Raw genomic sequence first — 17,740 nt, 5'->3', positions numbered from 1 at the left:
TTGGGTTCGACAGGAAGTATCTAGAATTCCACTAGATACACTGGCGAAAGATCGAAGGTTACATCGACCAATACTCAAGATTAAAACAGAAGACTCCAAATAATTCGAACCTACGTCCTAGATGCTTTTCTTAAATAGCTTTACGATATCATCAAACGACATTTTGACTAATTAATAGATTCACATGGAAACACACTTTATTCCGAATTGATCAACATGCAATGAACATCACCGATCAAAATGACACGAGAATCATAAACGTTCACCGGAAACTGAAACCACGACTCAAATAATTGAAAATGAATGCTGTTCACTATTTTGGTTCAGCGCTTTGAAGTGATCGCGATCAAAACAGGTAGATGAAACAAGCCGGGTAATACATTCGGAACTTATGTCCAGAACGGAAACGATTCCAGTAATTCGTGTCAAATCACTCTAACGATTTCATCGCTGGGGGAATATCCGTATTTCCTCTGTTCAAAGAACGTTTATGGAGTCCTTGAATTAGGAAGCGAGGCCTTCTGGGATTTCCTTATGTTAGTTAAACGCAAATAATTTTCACGTGATCTTACAACAAAACTTTGGCAGAAAATAGTATTTCCGATTACAGTGAACGTAACTAACATTAAATATGTTAAAAGATAGAGTAAATATAATATTTTTCCGAATAAGTCTCTTCTCAAAAGTGCAAAGTTAGACACATGGTCTGTTTCTATTGTGAAGGCAATCTATCTTTTCGTTAAGGTGTATTGTGTGTTGGGATGGGTATAATAATTGCTACAGTGTAGAAGGATTTTTAAAAAGATCCACGACGGAAAAGATGTAGCATTTTCAAAACACATACTACACTTCACCACTAAAAGGTTTTAGTGATAACCATTTCTATCGCGTAGTTAAAATATACAATCTAACTTGATTAAAATTGAAATCTTACAATCAAAACTTATTTAAATGAATAAGGATTGCAACGTGTCTAAATTGTCACAGATTTCGTAAAAAAATAGACGACTTTGTTGGTGAGAGCGATATTATAGTTTGACTAGCTGGCAGTCTGTCGTTGTCCGGTCTTAAAATAGGCTTAAACATGATGTTTTAATTTATGCAGATTGCGTATGTATAATTATAGAACCTCTCCTCTATTGATGATTATACAGGAATAATTTGTTCAGTGACCTGACTCACACACACACAAACAAATAATGATAATAATGTCGTTCATCAAATTCCGTCTGTGTTTGCTTACAGTATAACATCAGATTGTCTTTGGGCTTGACGAAGAATGTCCTGGGAAAGTCACTTTTGATGAATGTTTACTTTTAAAATGTGCAAACTAAAAATGATTAGCACCGATTTGAAATGATACCTCTTCTTTCATCGTAAGTTGAAATTATTAATTAGAAAAATTTAAAACAAAATCGTGAGGTATACCCGGACTTTAAGTGAATCACTTAATCTATAATCGAATGCTCTATCACTAAGCTACACCTCCAGATTATAATAAGTATGTTTTTTTAAGAGATGATTTGGTAAGATTTTATCATCTCATTATGCCGATTTAATGTAAAATATCCTCTGTAAAAAAATATGTTGTTTTTTTTTTATAAGAAATAAAAGCTATTTTTAAGATCAGAGTTTTTCGATTCTTGATATCAAATTACTTTCTCTACAAATCTAAAAACACTGCCAGATATATCAATTTGTTGCGTTAAAATTTCAAAATATAGGATTACTTATTTCAGAATTTTAAAAAGAGGAAGTAACACACACACGGATTTACTTTTATATAATAGTACGGATTTGGTTGTCGTGTGGTACGAATATTACGAGTTATTATATATCGAAACGAGCCATTTTGGTAAAAGTTTATACGCTCCAATTTCTTAATATCTTCAAATAATCCTTGATGATATTTTGTTTTGTTGTTTTAATGTAGAAAATCGATATTTTGTTTGTTGTTTTGTTGTAGAAAATCGATATTTTGTTTTGGTGTTTTGTTTGTAGAAAATCGATATTTTTTTCGTTGTTTTGTTGTAGAAAATCGATATTTTGTTTTGTTGTTTTATTGTAGTAAATCGATATTTTGTTTTGTAGTTTTGTTGTAGAAAATCGATATTTTGTTTTGTTGTTTTATTGTAGAAAATCGATATTTTGTTTTGTTGTTATATTGTAGAAAATCGATATTTTGTTTTGTTGTTTCATTGTAGAAAATCGATATTTTGTTTTTTTGTTTTGTTGTAGAAAATCGATATTTTGTGGGGTTTTTTGTTGTAAAAAATCGATATTTTGTTTTGTTGTTTTCCTGTGGAAAATCGATATTTTGTTTTGTTGTTTTGTTGTATAAAATCGATATATTGTTTTGTTGTATAAAATCGATATTTTGTTTTGTTGTTTTATTGTAGAAATTCGATATTTTGTTTTTTTGTTTTGTTGTAGAAAATCGATATTTTGTTTCGTTGTTTTGTTGTAGAAAATCGATATTTTGTTTTGTTTTTTTGTTGTAGAAAATCAATATTTTGTTTTGGTGTTTTGTTGTAGAAAATCGATATTTTGTTTTGTTGTTTTGTTGTAGAAATTCGATATTTTGTGTTTTTGTTTTGTTGTAGAAAATCGATATCTTGTTTTGTTGTTTTGTTGTAGAAAATCGATATTTTGTTTTGTTGTTTTATTGTAGAAAATCGATATTGAGCTTTTTTGTAGAAAATTGTTGATTTTGGATTTGACTATGCAGAACAAGATTGATGTATGCAATGGAAAAAAAAGGCAAACACAATAACATAAATATATGTTGAATTTTTTTTTTGCGCCATATCGGTATCTTCGGACAACCTGATTTGGTATCACCAGTAAGTCAAATATGGATGCTGTTATTTGAATTTACTTTACCAGTAACGGTAAAATAGAACTTCATAGTAAGTGTTGAAGTGTTATTTTTCAATATGACACATTTTGAGGAGTACCGTTATTTTGAAAGTAACATAAAAATAGAAAATAATTTACTTTCCCGATTAAATAATCAACTATATCCATGATGGTTGATAGCAAATCTTACTTTTTAAACATATAATTTCGTGATAAAAATATTTTGCTCTTCATGTTAACATAGATGGTAGTATTTTTACGATCAAAGCAAAATAGACGTTTTTACCGGTAGATAAATTATGAAATCATGCAACTTATTTTGACAGTTATAGTAAGGAGAAGCGATGTGCATATGAGAATAGAATGGTAAATACAATGAAGCTGTAACAAATCCAGTACGCGCGTATGGCAACTGTACGAAAATGATCGAGCGGTATGCGAGGTGACGTTACGGCAATGAACAAGGAAAAAGGATTGTAAATAGAGGAACGTGTGCACAGATCGATGATCGCGTTAGAGAGGGGGCAAAAATGGATGCGTTACACACGTGTGTTGAGAACAAAAATTTGAACAAGATGCAACTCGATATAATGGGAAGTACCTGGAAATAAATGTCTGTTATTTCAAGGAAAAAATGTGAGTCAAGTTGTACATTTCTTTTTTTTCCTTGCGACAGTGTGTACATGTTAATACGTGTGTAACGTTACAAAAGTCTATTTGGGTTGTTATGTTACAATATTGTGTAGTGCTTGGTTTGTCGTCTATGACAAAATTGATTGAAGTTTTTAGTCATGCAGTCACATAAAGCACGAAATTACTTCACTTGCCGTTGACAATATAATTGATTGAAAGATCATGGTAAAATATATTAAATTGCCTAGTTAGATGACTATTTAAAGTGGAGTGAAGAAGGCTATTAAAGTGGAGATGATAAAAGTGGGTAAATACTCTAATTTGGCCGTCAAGATAAAATAAATTGAAAAGTTTATTGCCGGTGACAAGGTAAAAAAATATTAAATTGCCTCGCGTATCGTTCACTGTAAAATAAGGTAAAGGATTACTCTTGCGGTCATGTTAAAGTATAAATTATAAAACTCTCTGCGTATGCGTGTGTGTCTGTCCACTTGTCTCCACTTTTTCAAGGTGCGCTTTCTCCAAAACGCAATATCACAAAGCGACGGAATGTGAGTCAGATAATTACATCTTTATGGGCCGTAAGTGTGACTACTAAAAGGTAAAAGTGAAGAAAATAAAACTTGGCAGGCGTAAGGTGGGGAAATATGTACATTTATAGGTTAAAGTCTGTTGATTTTTGCTATTTGTTATCTATTTAACGATAACTTAAACGGTAACCATTAAGGCCGGAGTGGTATATGTATTGCTTTTAATTGTACCTGATGGTAGGGATGTCATATTTAAAAACTTTTGATATCACTAATATATATATATATATATATATATATATATATATATATATATATACATTTTTATTATTATTATTATTATTATTATTATTATTATTATTATTATTATTATCTATATATTAATACGATAGCGCGTGTATTCTTTTGTGTGTCCCGCTTTCCGGCAAATTTCATTGGTTGAAATTTAATTCTGGAACAGACATTAATTTCGGAATACACATTTACGAAGGCTCTATGTGGCATTTTATTAGCGTGTTCTCACCGCTATATTTGTTTTTAATTCTATAAAATATACGGTTTTATCTTTCTGTTAAATTCAAAAGTTTGAGAGAGAGAGCGACGCTAATGTTTTCGTTAATTGAACTATTATTGCTACTACTACTACTACAATATTTTCATGTAAACAAATGCCCAGATGCGTACTTTTTATGAAACCTCGAACTTCATGAAAAGCCTTGACTAAACAAAAACGCGACACGTTACCAGCGTTTTAAATAAATTATTTTAATTATAACATTGTTTTAACTAAAATAGTTTCATGAAAACTGTTTTTGATACATAAAATATTTTAATCTATATATTAATACGATAGCGTGTGTGTTATTTTATGTGTTACATTTTTTCTTCCGAGTCTCTGTCGTTTAATTGTTATGCCTTTCCATTTCTTATAATAAATAATTTTATCAAGAATCCTTCATAAGTTCTGGTTTTGGTTTCGATTATGACTGAAGAGACTCAAGTTATATATATATATATATATATATATATATATATATATATATATATATATATATATATATATATATATATATATATATATATACATTTTTTCATAAGCTTTTATTTCGGTTTTGATTCAAGCTTATGAATCCAAGTCATATGGATTTTTTTTCTTTTTTTTTTTTCAATAGCAACTATTTAACATACGAAATCTGCATATATTAAAATATCATATTTAAGCATACTTTACGACCGGGCTTTACCGGGGGTTCGTGCTAACTTAGATAAATACTTTTGCAGTTTTAACAAAAAAGATACAATAATATCAGAGCTTCTCCATTTACACCGAACATCTACAGAAAGCCAACATCAATATGTGACATATGAATGAGTCGCCTGTGCAATTTCTACGGGTCCCGCTAGTATATTATTAATACAGTTAAGCGTATTTTACGACCGGGCAAGGACGGGTGTCAGCTAGGAAAAAATTCATTGCACAACTTCTATCATTAAATGAACTGGTTGACCATTCCTGTAGTTGAGATAAAATAGATAATAAAACTCATTTGAATATTTACAGTAAAATAGATTGCAAGGTCATTTACTGATCCACAATTAACTTCATGTATTACTTCTTATATGGGATATTCATTAATAAATAACAGAAATAAATAACTAATAACATTTTTTTCATTACTAATCTCATTCTATGAGGTGTCCGAAATAACTATCATTACATCCTGTGTTGCTTCATTCGCATTTTGTTTTATTTCGAAGGATTTTTTAAAGGTTTTTTAAGTTTGGCTATTCTAAACATTACTCTTGAACATTGAATATTATCACATAATCCCATATCCCAAATCCTACCCGTAATTCGATAAATCTCCAAGTTATAAGCAAATTACTTGAATTTTAAAAAATACAAAGATGCAATATTGCATAGCAAGAAATTAGGAACATGTTAAAGATCTTAGCCTTATTATTAGCAAGAGCGTAGAGGACAACACGAATTTATACATTTATTTCCTTTTAAATGAGCAAAAGAAAAAGCTCGTTCCTGGTGCTTACTTTCTGCTTCTATTTTTATGTTGCATTTAGTTTAGCTCCTGTTTCACGTCAAGTTGTGTTGCATTACATTTCTATCTCATTCCTACAGCATTCAGTCAACTAACACCCTTTCCAAACATTCCGTTGCACAATACGCTAACAGCTCAATCAAGTGAGCTCTTGAGCTTCGAACACGTAAAGGTTTTTTACCGGAATTTTCTTGTCTTCGTTGGAGGAGACAATTAAAATAAAATCGATGTCATTTTCAGTTCAGAATATCAAAATTTATCATCCAGGTTTGACGGACGGTTGTTTTACTAAACTTGGTTGTGTCAAAATGATCTCCAACTGGATATGACCTTAAACTATATCCGATGGTGAGACCCCAGCTTGCAGGCTTTGGGGAGTGTGGAGCCACCCTTTAATTGCCATTGCTCCCGGGTCCCCTCTAACCCGGAGTGATAGTACCTGTTAGGGTCCCAACTATGGGTTAAATACAAAGCGACTTGAAAACAACAAATATATTCTATTACAAAAATGTTCTACAAAATCTTTGGATTCGGCATTACATAACCTGATAAGGGTTGATATGCCGTAAAACAAAAACAAACAACCAACCAACCAATCCAATTCCAGAATTCGAAAGGTCTTACTTAAAAAACTTGTCATCGAGTCCTACAAAAACTAAACGATGTTCAAATGTAATGTATGAATGTATTTTCATCTCTTACTCTCTTTCTTTCCTACACACCTCTTTCTCACTTTCAATTTAAAAAAAGGAGGGTTAAATTGTATCGTTTTATAGTAAAAGCGATGGACTCGGTCGGAAGCAGATGCATATCAGATTTGCGCCGGCCATTTTCGCAATGTTTCGAGTTGGTAAATATGCTTCGAAAGTGTTAATGTTTAATAAAATATTTATATTTCTTTTATAAAATGTCTTTGTCTGCTAGTTATGCAAGCATTCAAACTTCATTTTTTTTAGCAGAGGTCCCTTATGTCTGCCTGTAATAACGCAATGATGACTTGACAACCAAACATGCCAGTTGGTTATAGCCGAAGCCATCTCGCCCCGTTGATATCTCTATCGTCAATGTGCCTATCGGTTGATCGTATCTTACACTAGGGGAGCTGGTTGCCGTATCTGTACATAATCAGAGGTTCAATAAACGTCCTCAAGACCAGCCAAGTTACTCTCCTCGGCAAACGATCCTGTCACAATTCCTACATTTTCTACATCGAAGCACAATAAGGAATTTATAAAATACTGAATGGCCGTGTGTCATACATATAAGTCTTACATAGTTTCCTTGATTGTTTAATTGGAATCAGAACCAGACTGTTTTTGAAACATTTTTTTAGTTGTTTTGTTTTTTGTCTTTTACCGTCTTCGCTGTTGCTGTAATTGGTCTTTATGATCTTTCGTAAGTCATGTAAAAAGCGAAAAGTGAAGAGGAAAAATAACTATCTTGGGAGTATTTAGATTTTTTTGTTTCATTATTATCGTGAAGTACGAGAAAATCCACCAGTTGACAAGTCGAGTTCAAACTGGAAATATCTACAGGGTGGCCGAAAATCCCAGGACACTGGCCGAAAAGTCCAGACAACCCATTATGGGGTTTAATTAAAGGTCAAGTTTCTGCTATTAGATACGAAACCATTGATCAGCTAAAGCATGCGATTATTGCAGCTTTTGCTAGCGTATCAAGGAATTCTCTAAAAAAAATGGCACAAAGAACCTGAAGGCGAATGGAATTGTGCAAGAACAACGAGGGCCAACATACTGATCCCCTAGACCACTAAATTACTCTAGTTGTTTTCTGCTTTGTTTCTAATAAAGTTCTCTTTTGTTGTTGAATATATATGTTTTCTGTGTGTTTCATTAAAAAATACTGTGTTTTATTAAAAATACATGTATAGTGTCCTGGGACTTTTCTGCCACCCTGTATATGCGTGATACTACCTGAACATGTGTTTATGTGTGCCTAGCATCGTACATTCGTTCATCTGATGATTGCTGGCTTTACCATCTGTTTCCCCGTGTTTCATATCTATCTACGTATCTTTCAATATTTATTATGTCACTCAGTTTAATATAGTTTCTATTACTTCTGTAACCCTAAAATTGAATTAAAGCCGCAATTTGGATATTTCTGCGTTGATTTAATTTGTACTTTGGTTTCTATCAAATTTAAATACTATGCTAAATCAAATAAAGTATTCTTACCAGTTTCACTTGACTGGCGTAATATAATTTTCTTTAATAGAATTGTATTTTTAAATTCTTGACACATTTCTATTACAAAATATATAACTATTGCATCCGCATTTTTTATATTTAAAGTTATTTCCATTTCGAGAGTTAGTTGCATGAATAAATTACGTCATATGTTCACTTCATGATAGGACTGACCCATTTATGTAAACATGCGCAAAGCAGTAATTTTTTTTCCTGAAGTAAACGACACAACTGCAAACCTCATCAATTTGTTTGGGTCAGTAATAGTAGACCTCGCTAATAATAATAATAATAATAATAATAATAATAATAATAATAATAATAATAATAATAATAATAAAAATAATAATAATCATCATCATCATAATAATAATAATAATAATAATAATAATAGTAATAATAATAATAGTAATAGTAATAGTAATAATAATAATAATAATAATAACAACAACAATAACAATAACAATGACAATGACAATAACAATAACAATAATAATAATAATAATAATAATAATAATAATAATAATAATAATAATAATAATAATAGTTAAGAATTTGTCTTTTTGGGAAAACAGAGTAATTCGCGAAGTAAGGAACTTTTTTTTTCACGGTGCCAAATTTGGTGGGTTTTATTTGCCACTTTACTATTTGTCCTCTCACAATAAAGAAAAATCCTTATATACTTAGGAAAGGTGATTTTTTCTCCCGAATCGAAAGTACTTCATTTTTACAAATAAGTAGATCTGTTTTTGCTTTACGTCCAAATCTTTCAAGGCAGGTTGAATATTTGTTTTCAATTATCTCATTTAAACTGTCCCAGGGTGATTAACGCTAAATCCTTTAATTATAGTAAAAAGTGTTTTATGCTTCAAGATATTTATCTATACAAATAAAACAATACATGTCTTTGTGTGTAAATATCTAACAGGTAAACTCTTAACAACTGAACAGATACACTGATTTTTCACTTCATGCACCAAGGGTTGATTCTAGCAAGTAATATCTTTGTTTACATGCATATATATGGCGTACAGACATCTGCAAATTTACATGGAAAATGTTCAATCTTACTAGCCGCTATTTGTGTTTATGCACATGCTCAGATTCGCTTCATTCCTTCAGATTAAACTTAATAAAAAAACATGAGGCTGGAACGCTAGATATTTTAATTTCAATTCTCGCTGATGACACCGACTCATGTCTTTGTATTAATAAAAAAAAAAGAAATAATACGTAAATTTTACCCCGGTTTTGAATTTGTAAACAAAATGACGAATCTACATATATATATATTTTGTTAATATTCATTTATCCATTAAATAAAAAATTCTAACACTTCCGAATATGTGCATTTTTCTTTATTTTTATAAAAGTTAAGGATTTGGGACATTAATTCAAATATACAAAGATGTCCTTATATATCTTATTATTCTTATTACTTGACTTATAAAACCAATAATTACCAATTTCCAAGAAATATTCGATGTTTTTGCAATGTGCGTACCATTTTACATTCTAGGGAGGATTTCGAAGTTAAATGAAATTTTTTAATATATTGTAAAGTGAAAGTGCTTAAGAGTTAAAAAGCATCCCCTCATATAAATAATACCTTTATTAATTAAGCATGGTTTGTACACTGACCAAGTACCTAAAATTCTAATGTTCCCAGTGCGATTTTTTCAGACGTTACATTGCATTTTCAAAAACATACCTACACACACACACACACACACACACACACACACACACACACACACACACACACACACACACATATATATATATATATATGTATGTATATATATATATATATATATATATATATATTAGCAAAAGTACCCGTCGTTAACTGCGTTCAAAAACATCCTACAGAAAATGGACTCTGATTTATTAAAGTATGATAGGTTATGAAAAGGAAGGGTTGTAAAGAGATTGCTTCGAATTTGGGGGGTATCAAAACCAAAAGGAAAATATGATGAAAGTAAAAAGAAAATAGATAAACCACAAATTTTATTATACCATACATGTTTAAACTGAAACACTTATCACCGTATTCTGTTGATCTATATTAAAAAAAACCTTGTTAAACTATGTGGCATATTTCCATTCTATGGGTGTCAGGTGCGAACGAACACCCCATAATTATATTATACCATATTTCTTCAAACTGAAACATAATTATCAAAGTATACTTACGTAGATAGATATGTGAAGTATTTTTTAAAGCGTGTGCGTATTTCCATTCTTTGGAGGCCAGGCGCGAACGCAGACCTCACAATTTAATTATACTATCCCTGTTTAAGTTAAACGTACTTATGAAAGTAATATTATGTGCATCTATATCAAAAACACTTGTAAACGTTTTTTTAATTTTTTTCCATACGTTGTGGTCCAGGCGCGTACGCAGACCCCACAATTTAAATGACTCAACATTATGCCAGATCAAACATATCATTTCTTGTGCCTCGATACATATTCTATCATTATATGGGATCAGTTTTCTCTAATAGTCAACCATATAGGAGCCTATTCGTGACCAGCCACACACACACAGACGATCAGCTTTATATATATATATATATATATATATATATATATATATATATATATATATATATATATATATATATATTATACTCATTTATCGATTAGACCAACAAATATAAATTACAAAAACAATGCATTATTTTCTGAATGCGTGAGAATTTATTATTTATATTTTTTTCTGATTAAATTGTTTTACCGTTGTGGGGACATACACACCCTTATAAGATGGACTTATCGATTAGCCATATAAGCAACACGTATAGACCGCTCAACGAGAGCTATCCGGAAATCGTACAGAGACGACTCCATACGAAGTTACTAATCTTCCTGTATCACTAACCCTGTTCTGGATATAAATGTTCTTCGTATTCTCACCAGTCGTCATGTTTTCCTACTGTCACCTTTCCCGACTCCACTACACTTACATAGAACATTATGAGAACACAAAATACAGGTTTATTTCTAAAAATAATTTTTTTCGTAATCAGATATAATGTATCGTGTATTTTTACATGTTTCATCTATGATAAAAGTACATGCACTCAGTTACATTCGACACTTCGCTTACAGTAGAATAATTAATGTCCGAGAACATGGTTTTCATAACAACAAAAAATAACATGTATTCACCTTCGAATCCTCGACTGAAGAAAATCCGCCAAATAGTCAGATTGTCTTCTGCCACTTATTAAAATCAAAACATCCTTACGAGACTAATTCAACACATGAAAGGTTTACACAAAAGAAACCATTAAAAAATTTACAGATGTTCTTTTGCCCATTATTTTTAACACAAAATTAAATAAAAGATAGATAAAAATAATAGATATAATAAACTTTAACAAGTTTACGTTCATCCACTCCGCAGCGATACAAGTGCCAATCCACATTATAATATTGTAAGTATATTAAAATTTTCTTTAAATTAATGTACCTGCTTCCTTCAGGAACGTTTCTTTTCTCCGAATAGCTTTTTTTTTATTTACATAGCTTCTCCCCTTTTCTTAATTGTTTTCTCCTTTCCTTTTTTTTGTAAAGATAAGAATTTCAGACGTTAAATTAAATATACGATGACTCACCCCCTATCTCTCTCTGTATATATATATATATATATATATATATATATATATATATAGAGAGAGAGAGAGAGATAGATATAGATAGATAGATAGATAGATAAATATACATATTATTATTATTAATTTTATTATTATAATTATTATTATTATTATTATTATTATTATTATTATTATTATTATTATTATTATTTCACCGATTAGATAAATACCTATTTATTTCATACTAACATTCTAACGTTTCTGCATGATTGCATTTTTACTTTATTTTTAAGAAATAAGAATTAAATAGATATTTTCAATTGCACGAATTACCATGTAGCCAGATGGTAAATTCAATTGTTGACCTGATGATGAAGGTTTTTTTTAGATATTGCTAAAATTTTACAATTCAATTTTTCACGTTTTATGCCGTTGTGAAAGAGCAATGGTTGCCCTTAGAAATAATGCTGCTGACATGATCAATTATAATCTTTTGCAAGAGGTGGCTGGGTTAAATCATTCTTATCAATTCATTGACTGTGTTATTTATTAAGAGCAGGCAGTAGGCTTTCCTCTAAACATTCTAAATTCATTACAGCCGCATCGAATGTCACATATTAACTTTATTTTGAAGGAAGCAGTCCCAGTTATATTATTAAAAAATATTGATCTGCATACATCGTGCAATGGCACATGGTTATCTATGAAATCTTGGGAAATTAATGTTCTGGAAGCCATTATAATAACTGAAAATTTTAAGGGAGAAACTGTGTTTTTTCTCTGATTCCCCTTATTCCGTCTGGCATGCCGTTTCATTTCAAGCGTTTACAAGTCCCAATAAAGATAATTTTGCCACTACCTAATTTTTTTATGTAGAGGCTCTTAAAAATTTACGCTAAAGGTTCATTTACTAGTTTTCAGATATGCACTGCTGAAAACTAAATTTTATTTTTTTTTCATTCATAGAATAGATTACTAATAATATATATATATATATATATATATATATATACATGTATATATATGTATGCATATATATACATATATATGTATATATGTATATATATATATATGTGTATTTTACATCAAATAGTTAAAATAAAAGCAGATTGAACAGTTTTCAGATATGCACTAAAATATAAAATAACAATTGCAATTCATACGTCATATTTTAAAGGAAGGACCAGTAGATAAATGATTGAATTATAAAAAAAAAACGATTAGGTCTACTGATGAGACCTCTATAAAATAAAACTGACTTACTTCTCCTACCACAGGGGGTGTGTAAAAAGCCATTTTAAATTTCTATTTTGTTTAATGTATTTATTTATAATATGTGAGGACAAAATATTCAAATATATAATACACAACCTGGCCACCCCGGCTACTTCAGCTAGTATTTCCAATGCTTATTCATGTTGTTTAGGTTGCGTGTTGTTAAGGTTGCATGATTTAGTTTTGCGAAAAGAAAGAAAAATATTTTGGGGTGCATTTAAATTAGGATGCTTATATTTTCAGACAGTCTGATCTGGTAACAATAGATAGGAGGTAGAACAATAAATATGTACAAGTTTTCCCGCCTTTACTGCATTTAAGAATAATTATATGTTCACGCTAATGACCAGTCCATACATTAAAACGATCAAGATACAAAATTGTGATTTTATTCGAAGGATTTTTAGTGCAAAAGATTGGAATGACAGCTGAGAAATGCGTTCGTTTTGCTTTGTTTGTCTTACCTGATGTGCTATTTTTCTGCATTTATTTGCATTTATGCAGAAATAAAATACTTATTTTAAATGATTAAACAAACACTTATTAAAGTAACAAATCATATTCTATCAATGTTAAAACTCTTGAAACATAACGCATGCACAAATAACTGTACAATACTGATAGTACTATGAGATGATTATAAATATCATTATACTCTGCTCAAACAGAGCAAACTGAGAAAAGAGCACCTTTTCTATATTTTTACAAACATAATGGAATATACAGACTAAAATACTAAATAAAGAGTATCGAAACCGGCAAAAATAAACTCGTGATATACTATAGACTCTCTGATATATGTGTCCAATAACTGCGAAGGAAAATTAATTTTGTGTTCAAACTTTTGTCAAAAGTTTCATTTCGTTATAAAAAAAAAACTTTAAATCGAATAGCTTTTAAGCTTGGTACCGCATTGCCCGAAACAAAGCAATTAAGTTAATCACGTAGCACGTATTTGTTTTCGATCTGCTCTGTTTATATTTCGACCAGGGTATTTTCGGCTCATTCCCCGAAGAAAAATCTCAGTGTCAAACCCATAGAATGGTGTCCTCTAAGATGAAAATTCTGCTTTGAAATTTGGCGATGATTAGCGCCATTAATATCTCCCAGTTTAGCTCCGATGCGCTGTAATGCCTTTACACTTCCTAATTATTGTCGTATTTATGCGCAAATTGCATCCAGTCCGACTCGCCTATTCCTGTCTTCTCTATTATCGCCAGCCATATCTGTTATCTTTAATAACTAATTCTTTAGTCTAAAACCCCAAAACAGAGCATCAGCTTTAGCTGTGCTGAATGCTTTTCCGGTAGGACACTCTGTCTACTCAACTGAAATTACAAGTATTCCGAAATAGCTGTCCGTCCACCTTGCAGATTGACCCCGGTCTAATCGTAAGAGAGGTTGAAACTCGAAGTCCATTACGTTGGCGAAGTCAGATGTTTTGACGCCTAATTCTCTGGCAAGACCGTTCACGTCGTGCTGAAGTGTCCACTTCATCCCGGTTTGTTCGATTCGGCTTCGCTTCTTTCCGATTAGCGGCACGTCAGACCTTCTTGTAGGTTAGTCTCATTCGGGAATAATGCTCGACTTTTACTATATCTGACATATCTGACATATTTGACATTTCCAATTCTTAAATAAGGAAAATTTACGCTCTTTCTTTTCTTCTTTTATTTCTTGTCTTTTACTGGACAACGAACTATTACATTACTCTTAGAGATTCCTTTTATTTCGCCACTGAGAATGTACGTCACTTAATGTTTACAGTTATAATCCACATAATTACAGGTTTACTTCCAACCAGAACTACGGAGACACGAGAACTGGTATACTACTACTACTACTACTACTACTACTACTACTACTACTACTACTTCTAATAATAATAATAATAATAATAATAATAATAACAACGGTATAATTGTAATAAACCCATCTGCACCCCTGACTTGCGCACCCCCTTTATATGTATGTGGATGTCACCAAAACCTAGCACCACACCAAATAAGTGAGAAATATCAAGGAGAATTGAAAGATGGAGGAGAGAAAATACTAGTCAGAAATCAATAGTAATCGGATGTTGCAATAATGTAATTTCATCTGACAATTATTATCGAAGAAGGTAAAGAATAATTAAAATCTTGGGTGACTCGCTCTCATTCAGACGCCATGATTATGACGTGTATGACTAATGCTAGTGAATAATACAGTAAATAATTAAATCTAGAAGAAAAACGCTAAACAGAAAGATCGGAAGAGAGTTTCATAAATGATTTGTAGAATGAACAAAGAGAATTAAGAAAAGAACTGCTCAAAGCGAAGAAAAGGATACATGAACAGAGAAACAGAATCACTAATGACCGATGCAAAGATTAGCGCGATTTAATTTAATTATTAAAAAGCAGGAAAACTAAATCTTTACTCCGTTGACAAAAAACGACAAAGCTGGAAAACAATATAAGTAATTTAGCAAACTAGCCTTAAAACATTAAAAGAACAGATGATTACTTTATGAAAAGAAGTAAACTTGGAACTCTGCCAACGGCTGTATTTCAAACAGTAATACTAAATCCGGTGAGAGTACCGAGGAATGAAACCCACACAATTATTTTGGAACATGGAAGAACAAACTTATAAACATATTTAATAATAGAGACCGAACGGCATAATATTAACAATAAATAAATAAATAAATTAACTAATTGTAGATTTTACTCTCTCTTCCCCTCTCTATCTATCTATCTATCTCTCGCTCGCTCTCTCTTTCTCTCTCTCTCGCTCTCTCTCTTTCTCTCTCTGCAGCGCACTGGATGGATATCAATTAGACGGATACCCGGTAAAAATATGCAGAAAATACGTGAGAACTAAAAAGAATATGGATCATGAGGAAAACCAACATCATAGCAAGAATTCTAAGAACAATAGGAACAGTCAACGGGAACTTAATAAACAAAATACGAAGAGTAAAAATATTATTATTATTATTATTATTATTATTATTATTATTATTGCATCAGAAACGCTCGTTCAAGTTGGACAAATATAAATTCATAAACCCTATGAGGGAAAGCACTGCCCACACCTCGGCTGAATGAGGGCGAAGAGAACAGGAGACTTGATTATCTTATTTCCACCCAAATTATAATTGCAAAGCAAAAGTCAATGGCAAGTAGCTGTTAGAATGGTGCAAATTTATTAGCTAATGGTATCAGAAGAGGTTGAGAATAATGGAAGTCTGGGGATACATACCAAGACAACCACCGGTTGTTTTCAGTGAACAATTTCTGTCCATGTGCTGTGTGAGTACTCCTAGAGAATAAATAATAATAATAATTGTTATACAAGGAATCATAACACAGCATAAATAACGAACAAGAAATGCGACGAATATAATGATAGTTGAAAATAAATGGTGTGTTACTTGATAGGATTATAGTGAACAAAATTTTGATGCTGGTACAATGTGACATATATGACAGTTTGTTTTGTTTGTGCTTTGTTTTTGTTTTATTTTGGCATTCTATTATTTAAAGAGAAACTATCAAAACCCCGAATATTTTTGAATAATTACGGGAAACTAATTAGAAAAATCACATAACATAAATTGATTATTAGGAACATCAATTATTTCGAAATATTACTCAGCCATTGAGGACCTACGGCATAATCACGTTGACACACTGGTTCTCGTCAGATCACCGAAGGTAAGCAACGTTGAGCCTGGTCATTACTAAAATGGGTGACCAATTTGGGAAGTCCAGGTGCTGTATGTAGGAGGACGTCGACATCTCCCTGCAAAAACTTGCAAAAACCTAACGTCGTTATCTCCCCTAATGGGGATATACATGCGACTGGGGACCGTTTGTGAATTTCATACTCCCATAAAAATTCCTCCTTCGGAGGAAGCCGGTTTAACCCTGAAAAGGGTTGGTGCTGACTGCACACACACACGCATTGAGGACCTGGAAAGAATCTACGCAGCATCATTAAAAATTGCGTGTTCCGTCGTGTTCGAGTATCCATTGTGTTAAATCTGCCGAAAATCAAATGTCAGAAAGATAAGGTATATATCAGAATTAAGATGTTTATTTTGATCTTTGGAATATAAACGAAATGTTCCCTCAGAGCCGAGCGATGATCTAGTAATTGAAAAGTTATTTGAAAATAGATGGCAAATATATAAATATCGTCAGAAAAAAGATTATCGAATTCCGAATATTAAGATAAGTATAACCAAACAAAGATTAACAAGATTAGTTTCGTCAGTAAAGATTTGAAACGATGTGCTATCAATAACTGTCCAGACTTTTTTGAACAGGTATTTAAAATATCATCTTAGACTCTTGGAAATTCAGTATGTTATTGTGATATATCTTATGAGATGACTGCACATGCTTCATAATTTCGGGTTCTAAGGAACAACTACAGCAGGAATTGGAATACATCCTACTATAGCCTGATTATCACAGCTGGTGAATTTCATGTAAACGTATGGAATGCTTCAGACTGCTTTTGGACAATCTTGTCTTATTCAGACACCAGTTTAGACTGGCATACGATATTCAAGGAAG

General features: G+C 31.5%; 1 pseudogene; it reads left to right on the top strand.

Moving 5' to 3' along the window:
• The first annotated feature begins 16,823 nt into the window (after window positions 1-16,823).
• Window positions 16,824-16,942, top strand: LOC145291863 (5S ribosomal RNA; annotated as a pseudogene).
• The last annotated feature ends 798 nt before the right edge of the window (window positions 16,943-17,740 follow it).

This window comes from Euprymna scolopes, chromosome 12, assembly GCF_053919585.1.
Source record: "Euprymna scolopes isolate OS-2025 chromosome 12, ASM5391958v1, whole genome shotgun sequence".
Lineage (NCBI taxonomy): Eukaryota > Metazoa > Mollusca > Cephalopoda > Sepiida > Sepiolidae > Euprymna > Euprymna scolopes.
The sequence above is the reverse complement of the archived record's forward strand: the minus strand, read 5'-3'. Positions and strand labels throughout refer to the sequence as shown.